The 18,250-nt window shown below is 48.0% G+C and overlaps 1 protein-coding gene across 2 annotated transcripts in view; it reads left to right on the forward strand.

Annotated features, from left to right (window-relative positions):
* The first annotated feature begins 1,729 nt into the window (after positions 1 to 1,729).
* The window catches only part of LOC134899860 (prostaglandin reductase 1-like), an 86,489-nt gene continuing 69,968 nt past the window's right edge, over positions 1,730 to 18,250 (forward strand). Inside the window, exon 1 of one of the 2 annotated variants that reach the window (XM_063914204.1) lies at positions 1,730 to 1,934. The gene's annotated coding sequence lies outside the window, so the exon portion shown is untranslated. The remainder of the gene's footprint in view (positions 1,935 to 18,250) is intronic. The other variant, XM_063914203.1, reaches the window with a different exon arrangement.

Consider the following 18,250-nt stretch of genomic DNA (forward strand, 5'->3'; position numbering starts at 1 on the left):
TCAGACATGTCAACACTTGTGCACCAAACACCCACAGACACACCGGGCATATAGGGGACAGACCCACAGTAAAGTCTGTCAGAGAGACACAGAGGGGATTTGCCAGCTCACAACCCAGCGCTAAATCAACGGGTCTGAAATCACCAAGAAATTGCCTCAGACCTATAGCGCTTTTTGTATCACATATATTGCACCAATTTACATGCCTCCCCCCATTTTGCACCCCTGGTACTTGTCAGTGTGAGGAGGACCAGCATCTCTGCAGCTTGCGGAGAGGAAATGGCTCTATGAGCTGTGAGGAAGACGCTCCGCCCCCTTAATGGCGCGCTTCTGTCCCACTTTTTCTAATATTTATACTGGCAGGGGTTAGGACAGTGCCATGGCACTAATGTCCCCTCTTGCCAGTGGAATAATGAGGATGTTTTTTAGCTGCGCGGTACCTCAGAAAATGCCATCACTGAAGAAGAAGTCTTCTTTTCTTCTGTTACTCACCTGTCTTCTGACTTCTGGCTCTGTAAGGGGATGACGGCCGGCTGCGGGAGTGAGCATCTAGGCGTACCCAGCGATCAGCAACCTCAGGAGCTAATGATGTCCTGTAGCCAGAAGCAGAGCCCATGAACTCACTGAAAGTGGGTCATACTTCTCTCCCCTAAGTCCCACGAAGCAGGGAGACTGTTGCCAGCAGCCTCCCTGAACATAAAAAACTAACAAAAGTCTTTTTCAGAGAAACTCAGTAGAACTCCCTGTAGTACGTCCAGTCTCACTGGGCACAATTCTAAAACTGGAGTCTGGAGGAGGGGCATAGAGGGAGGAGCCAGTTCACACCCTTTCTAAGTCTTAAAGTGCCCATGTCTCCTGCGGATCCCGTCTATACCCCATGGTTCTAATGGTGACCCCAGCATCCTCTAGGACGTATGAGGAAAAAAAATGTTCATTTAAGAATACCATTCAAGAATGCCTTTCATGCTTTCAATATTAGATTCTGATTAGACAAAAAAGTGTAACATAACGCTACATCATCCTGACACACAGGCATTATTTATTACACCCCGCTATAGATCAGGAATCATGATGCACATTACTTATCAGTAACAGGTGTTTAAAAACTGAAGGCAGCTGACATTGAGCCTAATCAGGTGTGAGTCATAGTACTCTAATTGGTATCCCTCATATTTCACTGAGAACTTTTATAATATACAACCACAAATAGCTTTTCCTATATGCCCTTAAAAATTACTTATTTTAACATATACATATTAAAAGTTATATTTTAGACATAGACTCTGCCCCCAAAAGAGACAGTTTCCCTTCTATTTTTCTCTCTTGCATCAGTACTATTTACTCTCAGGGAGCACCTCCACCCTTTATTGTTGACCAAGCCTGGAAAGGAAGTCATGATTTACGTTTTGTGTAGAATGATCCTATGTCATACACGTTTTTCATGTTTCGTGTAAGTCCTGTGCTAGTTGACTGTTCTCACCCTGCCCCCCTTTCCCTCCGTTATCCTAATTTAGGTTTGTAAGCAAAGGAAAAAAGCACACAAATACTGTAATGATGACAGGGAAATCTCACATTCTGCTATACAGATAGGAATTGCCACATTACGAGGAGGTGTCAAAAGTGAAGTGGTAACGCTTCCTAAATCACTGGCATTATTAGACTCTGCTGTAGATCAGGGATTGTGATGCACTTTACTCAAAAAGCTCACTTGCCCATTCAGTATTCTGTTATACAGCGAGGAATGTATACATACCAGAGGAGGGGCCATAAATGGGGACGGGTCGGAGTGAGGGGAAAGGCCTCTCAGTTTTACTAGACAGTATATAAGGGCAAAGTCTCAGCATTCGGAATTATACACTACAGGGTCACAAGAAATACATTAACTACCTCACCACATAACAAGGGCAACAAACAGCTGTGATCACTCCCTGCAGGTAAGTCCATGGATGAAAGGATTACTAGTAAGCTTTGACATAAGAGAATTTGTGTTTGTACAGCATAGTATCATTTACTGATAGATGTATAATATTACTGTCATGCATTAATTACAGTACTTACACTGGCTTTTCTAATGAAATACTGTATGTGCACAGCAAACTATATACTAAGTAACTCATTATCAATATTTCTTTTTGACCTACTGTATTTAACTTGCACTGGTTTACTCAATATACAGATATTTGCACTTGGAGTTAAATAACCTCTAATGCATTGAAATTAGTATTGCGTTTTAGTAACCGTTGCTAATATAGCTAGTGGATTAAATAACCCTTCAATGTAATCTATGAATGCTGTATGCATTTTAAAACTGGTAGTATAAATACAATTTACACTGCATAGGTATAATTAACAGTTTCTTATATAGCACAGCAAAACCGGTGCGCTCTACAATTGGAATGATAAATAATATAACATACAGAGGCATTTTTAGCAATATTATGGATTTTATGATAGCAATGGAGAAACCGCAGCAGGCATCGTTGATATCTACTGCGTCCCCCTTACATACATTCTGGGGATACTTAATTTTTGCTGTTATCCACCAAAAACATTTTCTGTGACTTCTCACAAAATTATCTTCTCATAAGGATGCTGGGGACGCTTCAAGAACCATGGGGTATAGATGGGATCTGCAGGAGACATGGGCACTTTAAGACTTTGATTGGGTGTGAACTGGCTCCTCCTTCTATGCCCCTCCTCCAGACTCCAGTTAGATTCTGTGCCCAGTGAGACTGGATGCACACTGAGGAGCTCTCCAGAGTTTCTCAGAAAAAGACTTTGTTAGGTTTTTTTATTTTCAGGGAGACCTGCTGGCAACAGGCTCCCTGCTTCGTGGGACTGAGGGGAGGGAAGCAGACCTACTTCTGTGAGTTTCAAGGCTCTGCTTCTAAGGGTGCATACACACGGTGAGATTCGGACTTATCCGATTCTCACCGTGCGACAGGGGGCCGGGTCGGCACTTAGCCAGTATCGCAAGCACATAATAACTGTGCTTGCGATGCTGGCTATGTGCGATTTCAATCCTGACTATCTCTTCTATAGAGATAGTCAGGATTGACTTGCCTGCACAGCCTATTTTTTCTTCCGATGCCGACCGCGCGGGGCCGCGCATCGGCATCGGATCGGGATCGCAAGGTGACTGTCACCTTGCGATCTGCACTATATTTTCTTCCGATTCTGACTATATAGTCAGAATCGGAAGAAAATATCTTACCGTGTGTACACACCTTAAGGCTACTGGACACCATTAGCTCCAGAGGGTCTGATCGCTAGGTACGCCTAGATGTTCGTTCCCGGAGCTGCGCCGTCAACCCCCTTGCAGAGCCAGAAGTCAGAAGACGGGTGAGTAGAAGAAGATCAGAAGACTTCAGTGACGGCTTTGAGGTACAGCGTAGCGGCCATGCTCCCACACACACAGCGGCACTACAGGGTGCAGGGCGCAGGGGGGGGCGCCCTGGGCAGTATAAAACCTCACTAAATGGACTGGCAAAAGAGGTATACAGTGCCTGGGCACTAAAACCAGACCCCCGCCAGTATAAATATGTGTAAAAATAGCGGGGCTGAAGCGCGCCATTAAGGGGGCGTGGCTTAGCCCTCATAGCTCTAATCAGCACCATTTTCTCTTCACAGAGGTGCAGAGACGCTGGTCCTGGCCTCCTACACTGCTGTACAAGTAACAGGATGCAAAAACGGGGGGGGGCACAGTAATTTGGTGCTGTTTTCTTAATATTAATAGCGCTAACAGGTCTGAGGCATTATTCTAAACGTTTCAGTACCGGGATAGGCGCTGGGTTGTGAGCTGGCACAACTCCCTCTGTGTTTCTCTAACAGGCCTTGCTGTGGGTCTGTCCCCTATAGCCCCAGTGTGGGTGTCGGTACGCATGTGTCGACATGTCTGAGGCTGAGTGCTCTTCCCAGGAGGAGGCTGGAGTGGGGACAGAAAAGACTGTGGGAGTGACCCTGTCGGCACCGCCGACTGCTGATTGGGTAAATGTGTTGAGTGGTGTGAATGCAAATGTGGCTCGATTGAATAAGAGATTAGATAAATCAGAGTCTCAGAACCAGGCATGGAGAAAATCCATGGAGGATGCATTCTCACAAGTACAGACCCCCTCGGGGTCACAGAAGCGTTCATTTACCCAGATAGCGGATACAGATACCGACACGGACTCTGACTCCAGTGTCGACTATAGTGATGCCAGATTGAATCCTAAACTGGCTAAGAGCATTCAGTACATGATTGTGGCGATAAAAGACATTTTACATATCACGGAAGACCCTGCTGTTCCTGACACAAGGGTCTGTATGTTTAAAGGAAAGAAACCTGGGGTAACATTCCCTCCCTCTCATGAACTGAACTCGCTTTTTGAAAAGGCTTGGGAAAATCCTGACAAAAAGATTGATTCCCAAGAGAATTGCAGTGGCATATCCGTTCCCCTCTTGGGACAGGTGGGAGTCAACCCCCACTGTGGACAAAGCTCTATCGCGTCTGTCCAAAAAGGTGGCGCTTCCGTCTCCTGACACGGCAGCCCTGAAGGATCCTGCGGATAGTAAGCAGGAAAATACATTGAAATCCATTTATGTCACTGCGGGTATGCTACTCAGACCTGCCGTTGCATCGGCATGGGTGAGTAGCGCTATTGAAAAGTGGGCAGATAACTTGTCATCTGATATGGATTCCCTGACACTGGGTTATATCAGGGATGCTGCAGCCTACCTAAAGGAAGCTGCGAGGGATATTGGACTTTTGGGATCAAGTGCCAATGCCATGGCAGTCTCGGCTAGGAGGGCATTGTGGATTCATCAATGGAATGCTGATGCTGACTCTAAGAAGGCGATGGAGTCTCTGCCGTATAAAGGTGGTGTATTGTTTGGTGACGGCCTCGCTGACCTGGTATCTACGGCTACCGCGGGCAAGTCATCATTTCTACCTTACGTCCCTGCACCACAAAAGAAAACGCTATCAGATGCAGTTCTTTCGGCCCAATAAATACAAAAAAGGACGAGGGTCTTTCTTCTTTCCTTGCTACTAGAGGAAGGGGAAAAAAGTCACCGGCTGTGGCAGGTTCCCAAGAACAGAAGTCCTCCCCGGCTTCTGCCAAATCTACATCATGACGCTGGGACCCCTCTGTGGGAGTCCGCACCGGTGGGAGCACGTCTCCAACTCTTCAGTCAGGTCTGGGTTCTCTCGGCCCTGGATCCTTGAGTATTGGAAATAGTAGCCCAAGGGTACAAATTGGAGTTTCAAGACGTGCCCCCTCACCAATTTTTCAAATCGGCCTTACCAGCTTCTCTTCCGGAAAGGGAGGTAGTATGCGTTGCAATACAAGAGCTGTGTCAAAAGTCATTGTCACGGTACCCTGCCACAGCAGGGAGAAGGCTTTTATTCAAGCCTGTTCGTGGTTCTGAAGCCGGACGGCTCGGTCAGACCAATTCTGAAGCTAAAATCCCTCAATTTCTATCTAAAGAAAATTTCAAATTCAAGATGGAATCTCTCCGAGCAGTGATCTCCAGTCTGGAGGAGGAGGATTTTATGGTGTCGGTCGACATAAAGGATGCCTACTTACACGTCCCCATATGTCCTCTGCATCAGGCTTACCTGAGGTTTGTTGTTCAGGATTGTCATTACCAATTTCAGACATTGCCGTTTGGTCTGTCCACGGCTCCGAGGATTTTCACCAAAGTAATGGCGGAAATGATGGTTCTCCTGCGCAAGCAAGGAATCACAATTATCCCGTACTTGGACGATCTCCTGATAAAGGCGAGATCCAAGGAGCAATTACTGAAGAACGTTACGCTCTCCCTGGCGATCCTGCAACAGCATGGTTGGTTCCTAAACTTGCCAAAATCACAGTTGGTTCTGACAACACGGGTTTCATTCTTGGGTATGATTCTGGACACAGAATTACAGAGTTTTTCTTCCAGTGAAAATCCAGAACATGGTCAAACAGATTCTGAAACCGGCAAGAGTGTCGATTCATCAATGCACTCGGTTGCTGGGGAAGATGGTGGCGGCCTACGAGGCCATTCAGTTTGGCAGGTTCCATGCCAGGGTGTTTCAGTGGGACCTGTTGGACAAGTGGTCCGGGTCTCACCTGCACATGTACCGGAAAATAATCCTATCTTCCAGGACCAGAATCTCTCTTCCGTGGTGGCTGCACAGTTCTCACCTCCTAGAGGGACGCAGGTTTGGGATTCAGGATTGGATCCTGGTGACCACGGATGCAAGTCTCCGAGGCTGGGGATCAGTCACACAGGGGGAAAATGGTCAAGCCAGGAAGCTTGTCTGCACATAAACATTCTGGAATTAAGGGCCATTTACAACGGCCTTCTGCATGCGGAACATCTTCTTCGAGGTCTGCCCGTCTTGATTCAGTCAGACAACATAACAGCAGTGGCGTACATAAACCGCCAGAGCGGAACAAAGAGCAGAGCGGCAATGGCGGAGGCCAAAAAAGTTCTTCGCTGGGCGGAAAGACATGCAAGCGCTCTGTCAGCAGTCTTCATTCCAGGTGTGGACAACTGGGAAGCAGACTTCCTCAGCAGACACGATCTCCATCCAGGAGAGTGGGGTCTTCATCAAGAGGTGTTTACAGAAGTGACAAGTCGTTGGGGAATTCCTCAAATAGACATGATGGCATCTCGCCTCAAGAAACTTCAGAGATATTGTTCCATGTCGAGGGACCCTCAGGCAATAGCGGTGGATGCCCTAGTGACACCGTGGGTGTTTAAGTCGGTCTATGTGCTCCCTCCACTTCCACTCATTCTAAAGGTGATAAAGATCATAAGAAGAACAAGGGTTCAGGCGATTCTCATTATTCCAGACTGGCCAAGGAGGGCCTGGTATCCGGATCTTCAGGAATTAATCATAGGAGATCCCTGGCCTCTTCCTCTACGAGAGGACCTGTTACAGCAAGGACCGTGCGTGTATCAAGACTTACCGCAGCTGCGTTTGACGGCATGGCGGTTGAACGCCAAATCCTAGCCCGAAAGGGTATTCCCAGTGAAGTCATTCCCACACTGCTTCAGGCTAGAAAAGAAGTAACGGCGAGATATTACCACCGTATTTGGAAAAAATATGTGTCTTGGCGTGAATCCAAGAAGGCTCCTACGGAAGAATTTCAGCTGGGGCGTTTTCTCCATTTTTATTTTTTTTTTGCAAGCAGGTGTGAATGCGGGCCTAAAGTTAAGGCTGAAATTTGTACTTTAATGGAGCCTATCCATTTTCTTTCAGAAAGAATTGGCCTCCCTTCCAGAAGTTCAGACCTTCGTGAAAGGAGTGCTGGGCATTCAACCTCCCTTTGTGCCCCCAGTGGCACCGTGGGATCTTAACATGGTGTTGCTTTTCCTGCAATCTCATTGGTTTGAACCTTTGCATAAGGTTGAGCTCAAATTCCTCATTTGGAAAGTGGTCATGCTGTTGGCCTTGGCGTCCACAAGGCGGGTGTCTGAATTAGAGCTCCTATTTGATCTTCCATGTAGCTAGAGCGGAGTTGAGAACTCGTCAGCAATTTCTACCAAAGGTGGTTTCACATGAACCAACCTATTGTGGTGCCAGCGGCTACTGAAGCCTTGGCGGAATCGAAGTCTCTCGATGCGGTCAGAGCTTTAAAAATCTATGTCGACAGAACGGCTCAGATTAGGAAAATGGAGGCTCTGTTTGTCCTGTATGCTCCCAACAAGATTGGGGCTCCTGCTTCCAAGCAGACTATTGCACGCTGGATCTGTAATACGATTCAGCATGCTCATTCTACGGCAGGATTGCCGTTACCGAAATCGGTGAAGGCCCATTCTACGAGAAAGGTGGGCTCATCTTGGGCGGCTGCCCGAGGGGTCTCGGCGTTACAGCTTTGCCGAGCGGCTACTTGGTCGGCTTCAAACACTTTTGCTAAGTTCTACAAGTTTGATACCCTGGCTGAGGAGGACCTCCATGTTTGGTCAATCTGTGCTGCAGAGTGATCCGCACTCTTCCGCCTGTTCTGGAGCTTTGATATAAACCCCATGGTTCTTGAAGCGTCCCCAGCATCCTCTAGGACGTATGAGAAAATAGGATTTTAATACCTACCGGTAAATCCTTTTCTCCTAGTCCGTAGAGTATGCTGGGCGCCCGTCCCAGTGCGGACTCTATCTGCAGTACTTGTTTAATAGTTATTGCTTGTGTTACACAAAGGTTGTGTTTTGGTTATCGTCAGCCTGTTGGTGATTTTGTTCATGCTGTTGACTGGAATTCTGTTTAATGCCAGGTTGTACAGCATGTTTGGTGTGAGCTGATACGTATCTCACCCTTAGTTTAACAATAAATCCTTATCCTCAAAATGTCCGTCTCCCTGGGCACAGTTCCTATAACTGGAGTCTGGAGGAAGGGCATAGAGGGAGGAGCCAGTTCACACCCATTCAAAGTCTTAACGTGCCCATGTCTCCTGCGGATCCTGTCTATACCCCATGATTCTTGAAGCGTCCCCAGCATCCTCTACGGACTAGGAGAAAAGGATTTACCGGTAGGGATTAAAATCCTATTTTAATAAATATGCCACGTAGTATTATTATGGCATTTATAATATGTAAATATATAATCCATTGCATAATTTATTCCCCTTTTACACCAAATTCCCGGTTCTGACTCAGGATTCAGAACACGGTTCCAAGCCGGGTCAGACCCGAGACTCCTCCCTTTTTACATCCCAGTGATCACGGATCTGCACTGTTTTTACACTGCACCCGAGTGCAGTGTCTTGTGGGCCGGCGCTTAGAGATTACATAATCTCCAAGCGCTGGGGGACCCGGCAGTTTGGGACTCCCGAGCATCACGCTGGGGGCTAGCCCAGCAATCTGGAAGATGTTGTGCTGCCCCCATCCTCTGGCGCTTCCGGGCACCACACATGGCGCTGCTGTCTGCATAGACAGCGTCTGCCGTGTTCCCAGCCTCAGCATGGCAATCTGCACAGAGCTGCTGTCTGCACAGACGGCGTGCGCCGTGACCCCCAGCCTACCGCCTGCCGGACACTGCGGTACAGGTGGTCTGCCATGCTGTAAATAGGTGTCGGGTCGGATGACCCAGCTTAACCATTTACACTGCCTCCTACCCCGGGTCTTAGCCGAGTTGGATTCCCGGGAAAATGGACCCGAGGTTTTGGAGAAGGACCCTTTTACGCCACCTGCTGTCCAGAAATTTTGCTCGCCTCCATGCAAAATCCCTGTATATTTCAGGCAGTGTAAAAGGAGTTCTGCTCAGTACAGTTAAACTATTTCAGTAAATAAAGTTAACCCTAGAGCCGGGGTGGGTAAATATGGCTCATGAGCCGCATGTGTCTCGCAAGGCAATTGGTTCCGGCCCGATGATGCTGCAGAATCTGCGATGGTACTGGCACCATACTGCAGTGATCAAAATAAACTACAGCTCCAAAACAGTCCTTGCTGCTGGGAGTCAAACAGCCTAAGTCCAGGGGCACACTAGAAAGACACCGGCATGATTTGTCGTTTCCAGGCTAATTGGAATGACAAATCCTGCAGATCGTTCAGTGTGTACCCTCAATTGTGCTCTCTCCTGGTTGGTTGCGCTGCCCGGTCACTCAAAAGATATCATGTAGTCGGGCGTGCCCTGACTGGAAACTGGAGAAGTCATGCTTTTGCAGAGCTCCTGACCGACGTTCATATAAACGTGCTTTTTTGACACTAGTCCTGAGTTGCTGCGGACCGTGGCCCGCTTAGATACACTCCCACAGAAGCCTGCCCACATTTGGTGTTTCAGACCTTGGAGCCGGGAGGTGCCTCCTGCATCTCTGTGGGTTGAGGCCTGTACACTCCACTGAAGGCGGGGGCTAGATTTGTACTGGAGCCCGGAGGTGACGCCTAAACCCTTTAATCCCGGGAGTCTGGACCTCCCCCTACACTGAGGACCTGCCGCTGCCCCCTCTCACCTGCTGCCTCAGCCGCTGACTTATAGGTGAGGCTGCCTCCTGCTGCGGTGGTGCGGCGCTGAGTCCCGGGGCTCCTGAAGAGTAGCGCGCCGTGTCCTCTGGCGTGCCGCTGCCTCGACCGCTGACTCTGGCGCTGGGTCCCGGCTCCCGCGACCGGAAGTGCCGCGGCCGGGGTTAGCTGTCCCCTCTCTCCTCGGGCGGGTCTCTGCCTGCGGCGGCTGCCGCCTCCCGGCTTGCCCCTGGGGAGTAGCGCGCCGTGTCCTCTGGCATGCCGTTGCCTCGACCGCTGACTCTGGCGCTGGGTCCCGGCTCCCACGACTGGAAGTGCCGCGGCCGGGGTAAGCTGTCCCCTCTCTCCTCCGGCGGGTCTCTGCCTGCGGAGGCTGCTGCCTCCCAGCCCCGGCCGGCTCCTGAGAAGTAGTGTGCTGTGTCCTCTGACCGGGCGCTCTCAGGGAATCTATTAATGAGCAGTCTTTACTGCTCTTATGTGCACACGCTCCCCCTGACTATTTCTCCCCCCACTATTCAACAGATACCCCACTGTTTGTGTTTGACACTGTCAGTGGACTGGGGTCTGCCTAACAAAATTTACAGTGGGACTACATTTCCATATACAGTACATATAGTTAAAAAATAAACCAATAAAAAAAAAAAAAATTTTTTATAGTGTCCTAAGCATACACTACAGCCTGGAGCTCCACCTGGTGGCCTCTTATCACTGGTGGTCATATTATAATTTGCCAATAATGCTACTGTGAGAACTCCCCTCTACACCCATGAAACCCTTTTTTTTTTTTTTTTTTTTTTTTTTTTTTTTAACCTACCTGAGCTGGAACCATACGTACCTCTACTGATTGGCACCATTATTTACTGTATCATCCCGCAGGCTTCTACCATGCCTGTTAAAAGAGGCAAGATCTCTGCCCTAGCCTTGCCCCCCAACGCACCCCTGACGCAGTGCCGGTAGTAAAACCTCGCCTGCTTCCTTACCGACCTCTACACCTCCGGTAGATTCCCCGTTAACAGTCCGCACACTCCATCAGATGCTTCAAGCACTCCGTACGGATCTTGCCACTGACCTACAATCCTCCATCACTCAACTCAGTGGAGAGGTATCGGTTATTGGAGACCGTACCAACAATCTGGAGACTAAGATGCAGGAACTGGTTTCTCATAATGACCTCCTCTCTTCCCATAACTCGGTACTGGATGAACTCTCAGTGGGCAAAAAATTAATTGGTGGATTTAGAAGATAGATCTCGCCGGAATAATGTAAAGATAAGAGGCATCCCTGAGTCCATCTCTGCTGATGCCCTTCGGGGCTTTACTATTTCACTATTCAAGAAATTACTTCCCTCAGCTGATAAGGATTTATTGATTGACCGTATACACCTTTGAAAAAGCTGCTAGTTGACAGCAGCGAAACGCGTCAGGTGCACGGGGACCAAGCCAGGAACTTACTGCTGAAAGACCGAACCACCCCCATCCAAATCCAGATCACTATTTGCCTACGGAGGACTCAAATAGCAAACTGAACTGATGACATCTTTCCACCGTAATGCATGAGGAGCTCACCATTTATAACTCTGGAGCATCATAACCTCTAACGGTAATCTGCTAATACATCGGACATTGCTTATCTCCTAAATCTGCTGGTACTGGACACTATCATTGGGGGACTACTAAGGAACGGACTTTCCATTCTCCAACCCTCTTCAATTCCTGACAACTTGGGTAACCCTATTAACGCATAGTTCATCAAACTGCCAACCCTCTTCAATTCCTGACAACTTGGGTAACCCTATTAACGCATAGTTCATCAAACTGTATGCTTTTAAATTTTATCATGTTGCATGTATATGGTGTAATCACCACACTATTTTAGATTAATACTCTTTATTAAAAATTGTTATTACATTTAGATCATTGTTATATTTTTAAAATCCCGCGCAGCCTCTACTTTTGTTTTTTGTTTATCTTTGTGGGGGTGACTTCCCCGTTTTTGAGGCCGCAGCTTGTTGGAGCATCACATACTTAAGGCGCCTGAGTACCCAGGGTAACCTAGTTTCACGTATTGACCGTATACACCGCCTGCCCAAACCTCGCTCTGCTCCTAGTAGCTCCCCCCCGAGATACCCTCCTACGTCTACATTTCTTCCACATCAAGGAAGATATCCTCAAAGCCTCTCGTCAAGCGGAAGATACAGATATTTTGGACAATCTACAACTTTTCCCGGATTTTTCAATTCACACCATAAACAAGCGTCGATCTTTTCAACCTATTACAAAAGCACTTCGTGACCAGGATATTCCATACTGATGGGGTTTCCCAGTTAAACTACTAGTGCGAAAAGACTGCTCTACCTTCATCATCTCATCTCTAGATGCCGGTGTTAAACTTTTACAAGACTGGAACATTTCTGTATCTGTTATCTCGACATCCCAACGTCCTCCGCTTCAATCCGACTGGACCCATGTGGGATGATTACATTGAATACTCCAGATAGAAAGGTTATTGAGGGGATAGTGATTGACTCTGTCCATCCTTGTCTACGGTTAAAATGGACCAGTTTGCCTTGCTGTTTTTTGGTGCCTCTCAAGGTCCTTCTACTTCCATAAATAACTGGTTACTGGACTCTAACGTTTGGCCTGCAAGTATTGTTTATTTTTTTCCTGATCCCTTCATATTTTCAGATCCCAATTTAGTATCTCCACTGTTATCATTATGGTTCCTCCAATATGGATAATATTATTTCGTTTGCTCACTTTCAGGTAGTAGTATGTTGGGGTGTGTGTGTGTGTGTGTGTGTGTGTGTGTGTTTTTCTGTATCTTACATAGTAACATAGTATCTGAGGTTGAAAAAAGACAATGTCCATCGAGTTCAACCTATTTGTGGTCTCCTATGCATGATGATTTGACTAAAATATAAATCTTCTCATATCATTACGCTATGCCTTTATCCTCCGATATTTCCTGGTTTTGTCAATGATGTGTTCTGGGCATTTCACTGTATTTTAATTGCGCATATTTGTATTTTTTTTTTTCTTTTCTTGTTTTGTGGTCTCATGGGTGGGACACATGTTTAGCCCGCCTCCACCAGTTAACCATGTTGCTGTTTTTTGTTTTTTTATTGGCAACTACTGTGGCCCGATTATATTGGGTCTCTCTCGCGCTCTCTCTATCTCTCTCGCTCTCTCGCTCTTTCCCTGCAGAGATGGTTGAGGCGCAGATTGTGACTATCCTGAAGCCTGGTAAAGACCCGTCTGACTGTAGGAACTATAGACCCATAGCCCTTTTAAATACCAATCTGAAGATCTTTGCCAACCGTTTAAACCCTCTACTCCCTCGCTTAATTCACCCAGATCAGGTCGGTTTTGTAGTTGGTCGCCAGGCACCTGATAACACCCGTAGGGTCTTGGACTTGGTTGAATGGGCCTCTCACACTAAATCACAATTCCTCCTGCTCTCTCTCAACGCCGAGAAGGCGTGTGATCGCCTACATTGGGACTACATGCGTCAGCTGTTATGCAAGTTCGGCCTCCAGGGAGACATCCTTCGATCTATTTATGCTCTCTATACCGGTCCTTCCGCAAATGTTTATAGTAATGGCTTTCTTTCCTCTCCCTTTCAAAATTCCAATGGAACTAGACAGGGGTGCCCTCTTTCTCCGTTAATGTTTGTTATGGCTATTGAGCCCCTTGCTCAAATGATTCGTCTGTCCTCTGAATTCCCCGGTTTATCGATTGGTAATACTCTTCATAAACTGTGCTTATTTGCAGACGATGTTTTATTGTTTGTAACCGACCCGGAGACCTCACTGAATGCACTCCATAACATATTGGATAGCTATAGTGCTGCTTCGTTCTATAAATTGAATGCTACCAAATCTGATGCTCTTCCTATTAACATCTCTCCACGGACCGTACAGTCCTTGAAATCACATTTTCCCTTTAATTGGAAGGATGCCTCTCTACTCTATTTGGGCATCTCTATTCCCTCCAATATCCGCAACGTTCATACAGTTAATTATGTCCCTCTGTTGACTCAACTGACTTTTTTTTAGCTTCGTCATGGATGAATCACGAGATCTCCTGGTTGGGTCTTGCAGCGGCATATAAAATGATGTTACTACCAGGGCATGGTCTGGCTAGCTAGCTACACAGACGTGCCCAGTGTGAGCTCCCGCTGGCCCGTCTTATATATATATATATATATATATATATATCTCCCTTTCACCTGTCCTACCCTCCCCCCCCGCCCCCATTGCCCCTTCCAGACTGCCCGGAGTGCGGGGAGTCCCCTGGAGCCTCGGCCGCAGTATTTCTGCTTCAGGGCCTACGGCCGGTGCTGAAGCCGGGGCCTCGAGTTCGGAGACGGCCCGGACGCAAGCTCCGTGACCGGCCCGCGGGGACCGAGGGAGCTACGGAGGCCTCTGTCAGCCCCTCGTCTGGTTCCCCCCGCCTCATTCCTGATCTGGAGCAGAGGAGGTGGCGGCAGGCCCCGGACCCCAGCTCCGTGTCATCGGGAGCGGCTGCAGTAATCTCCTGGCCTGGCACCCAGACTGATGGCGGCCATTTTGCGGCACCCGGCCCTGGCAACAGATGTTGCTCTCCCTGACGACAGTGGCGCCCCAGGATCCTCCAGCCGCTTAGGCGCCCCCTGCACAGCGGCACTCTGTGAACTCCCGCATTTTGGGACCTAAGTGGAACGCAGAGGCCGCACCCTGGGTGGGGGACATAGATCCTCTGCAGGGAACCCTCCGGCGTGGGAGCTCCACACGACCTCTCCTTCCTGCTGTTCCCTCGGATGAGAACTCGCCCATGCTCTGGACTCCTCAGGGACCCACTAGCCAGTGTGCAGCAACACGACCACAGTAAGTGACCTCCCTGTGGGATCTGGGCTGCAGAACCCCTGTGACACTGCGCTATTAGCCACTGGCTGGGAATTGTCTTGCCCCCCTTTCTGTATAATGGGAACCTGACACTCAGGCGCTACAGGGCTCCCCCAGTATATGTTTCTTTCACTCTCCTATCTCAGACCTTGACTATTGGAGCCTCATAGATTTCTACAATAAGTGTCACGCGTGGCGCCAACGAGATTCTCCCTCAGACAGGGTGGACCTCACGTAGACGCCCGGTCCTGAGTTCGAGGTCGCTGCTGGTCGGGACTTCCTGCTTATTTTGGGTTGTGACGTCTGCACCATGGGCTACCCCGGACGGCCACCAGTGATTACTGATGTTTTCTCTCTAACCTCACATGAAGATCCACGTATGACAGTCTAATGCACACGGAACGGCTGGGTGCCCTACTTGTTGTTATCATCTTGGTCCGCTTATTTATGTAGTCATATACACTCTTCCAGTTTTGCGGGCTACTCCTGGCCCTTTGTCTAAACTCTCCACAGTGAATCACTTCTTCAGCAGACCGCTTCAGAATGGCCAATAGAACACGCCGGCCCTCTGCGGGGGCTTCTTCCTCATTCTTTGGCCCCAAACGAGGCAAAAATTCCTCGCAACAGCCCACCTCGCCAAAGGTCAACTCCCTTAAGGTCGGACGATCTCATTGCTGCTGACTCTGACCAATGTGACTCTCTTGTCCAACGTATAGCAGCTACCTTCAGGGTGGAACTAAGGGCGGCTATCCAGGATCTGAGGTCGGACCTCTCCTCTTTGGGTTCCCGTACGGATGCTCTGAAACACAAGACAGACGACCTTTTCAGATTAAAGCTCTCACGCGAAAGCATCAGCTGAATCCTAAACGGTCAATCTATAGCAAACTCTTAGCCCTTAAAGTACAATTACATCAGATTCTCTCTGCTAAAGCCGCCAAGACGATGAGATGGCTGCAGCACAAATTTTATGCTTAGGGCGATAAGGCGGACTCTCTCCTGGCCGCCCGTTTACGCTCTCAGAAACAAAGGAGCAGAATACTTTGTCTTAATGATGCTCAGAACAGGCCGATCGATGACCCCCAAAAAATAGCAAATAATTTCCGGGAATTCTATCAGTCCCTATATAATTTACCCACCCCTGTCGATACTGCGGATATGCAAAGCCGCACGGATGCATTTCTCTCTAGCTGCTCGCTGCCAAAACTGTCGGTAACACAACTTTACTCTCTTAATGTGGAAATAACTGCCGAAGAAATTGACTCTGTAATTAAATCGCTCAAAAACTCTTCTGCCCCAGGCCCAGACGGGCTCCCCGCCTTATACTACAAGAAATTCAGACAGTCCCTTACTCCCTTCCTGAGAGACTTCTTCAATAATATACTGGCCGGATCCTCTTTCGATAATGCCATCACTGCTGCAGAAATAATAGTTATTCCAAAACCCGATCGAGATCCTACTAGTTGCAGCAATTATAGGCCCATTTCGCTGTTAAATTCTAATCTGAAAATGTTTGCCAAAATCTTAGCCAACCGCCTCGCTGGAGTGATATCCCATTTGGTTCATCCTGATCAGGTGGGATTCATGCCGGGTAGGCAGGCCTATGACAATATTAGAAGAGCAATAGATACTATTCAATTTATTAATACCTCTAAAACCCCCTCGCTGGTCATGGGCTTAGATGCAGAAAAGGCCTTTGACCGCGTCTCCTGGCTATATATGCATAGGACTCTGGCCCACTTTGGCTTTAAGGATAACTTCCTATTGGGCATAAACACACTGTACAACTCCCCCACGGCCTATGTCCTAGTTAATGGTTGTGCGTCGCAACCTTTTACAGTACATAATGGCACCAGGCAGGGATGCCCCTTGTTCCCCCTTATTTTCGCCCTCATGATTGAGCCCCTGGCCTCCAAAATACGTAGTTGCCCTGATGTATCGGGCATCACTATTGGCTCTGATGACTATAAAATTTCCCTTTATGCGGACGATGTCCTCCTTACTGTCTCTATCCCGCTTATCTCCCTCCCTAATTTATTCCGAATCCTACAAAATTTTAGCGACCTTTCCAACTTCAAAATTAATGATTCAAAATCGGAAGTCTTAGACTTCTTCCTCTCCAAACCGCTCAGACAGTCCCTGACTTCGAACTTCTCCTTCAAGTGGAAACACTTACATATGAAATACCTCGGAATTTACCTGACCAAAAACTACTCTCAACTTTTTTCTTCCAACCTCCGCAGGCTTCTCAATTCAATATCAGCAGATCTCACGAGGTGGTCTAGTCAGTTTATCTCTTGGACTGGAAGAGCGAACGCTTTAAAAATGAATGTTCTGCCCCGCTTACTTTATCTCTTTCAGGCCCTTCCAATTGCAATACCCTCTCATGTATTCACTACGTTGCAGAAAAAGGTATCCTTGTTCCTATGGGCCGGTAAAAGACCTAGAGTCCGTCTTAAGATTCTGTTTAACAGGGCTAAGGAAGGAGGTTTGGGGGTCCCCAATCTGAAACTCTACTATTACGCTACTATTACGCTGCGCAGCTATCACAGGCCACTCAGTGGCATGTTGGGGACTTCTCTAGACGTTGGGTATGCAGCTGACTTCGGTCTCTACCCTGCTCTGGAACCCCCGAGCTGAACGACCTTCCACGTTGTCCCTTTTCCCACCTATTGCTTTGACCCTCACCATATGGGATAGGCTCTGCAAGACTTATTCGTTGATGTCCTCCTTCCCCCCCCCCCCCTGTCACTCTGCCCATTATGGGATAACCCCGCATTCCCCGAGGGCCGTGGCCGCAATAGCTTCAGTAACTGGAAGTCTCACAACTTGCTGTTTCTTAATGATTTAGCTCCCTTGCGAGGCTTACCAGATTTTACCGCCTTGCGCGATAGATTCCAATTGTCACAACAGTGTTTTTTCCAATACTTGCAGATGCGTAGCTTTCACTCTGCCTGGTCTCAAAGAGTTGGAGTGTGGTCTGGGTCTCCCCTGGAGCAGCTCTGCCTCCGGCAGCCGCCGAGTAGGGGCCTTATTTCCACATTATATATTAGGTTTCTCATAAACAACCTCCTTTGGCTAAGCATGAGGTAGCATGGGAATCAGACTTCCGTGAGCAGCTGGATCCTGACTCATGGACCCAAATTAGACGAGATATGGTAACCTCCGCAATGGCAATCAAGCATAGAGAAAACTCTTATAAAATTTATACGAGATGGTACTTGGTCCCCTCTCGTCTAAAACGTATATTCCCAGACTCTTCGGGCCTCTGTTGGAGGGGTTGTGGGATGGAAGGAACCCTGCTACATATATTTTGAGAATGCCCAAAATCTCCTCGTTATGGCTCGTGGTTAAAAGGCTGATCTTTATTATCACTAATGCTAGGGTCCCATTCTCTCCCTCCTATTTCCTTCTTCCGCGGGAGATCCGGGGCATGGAGAGAGC

The sequence above is a fragment of the Pseudophryne corroboree genome, chromosome 1, assembly GCF_028390025.1.
Source record: "Pseudophryne corroboree isolate aPseCor3 chromosome 1, aPseCor3.hap2, whole genome shotgun sequence".
Taxonomy (NCBI): Eukaryota; Metazoa; Chordata; class Amphibia; order Anura; family Myobatrachidae; genus Pseudophryne; species Pseudophryne corroboree.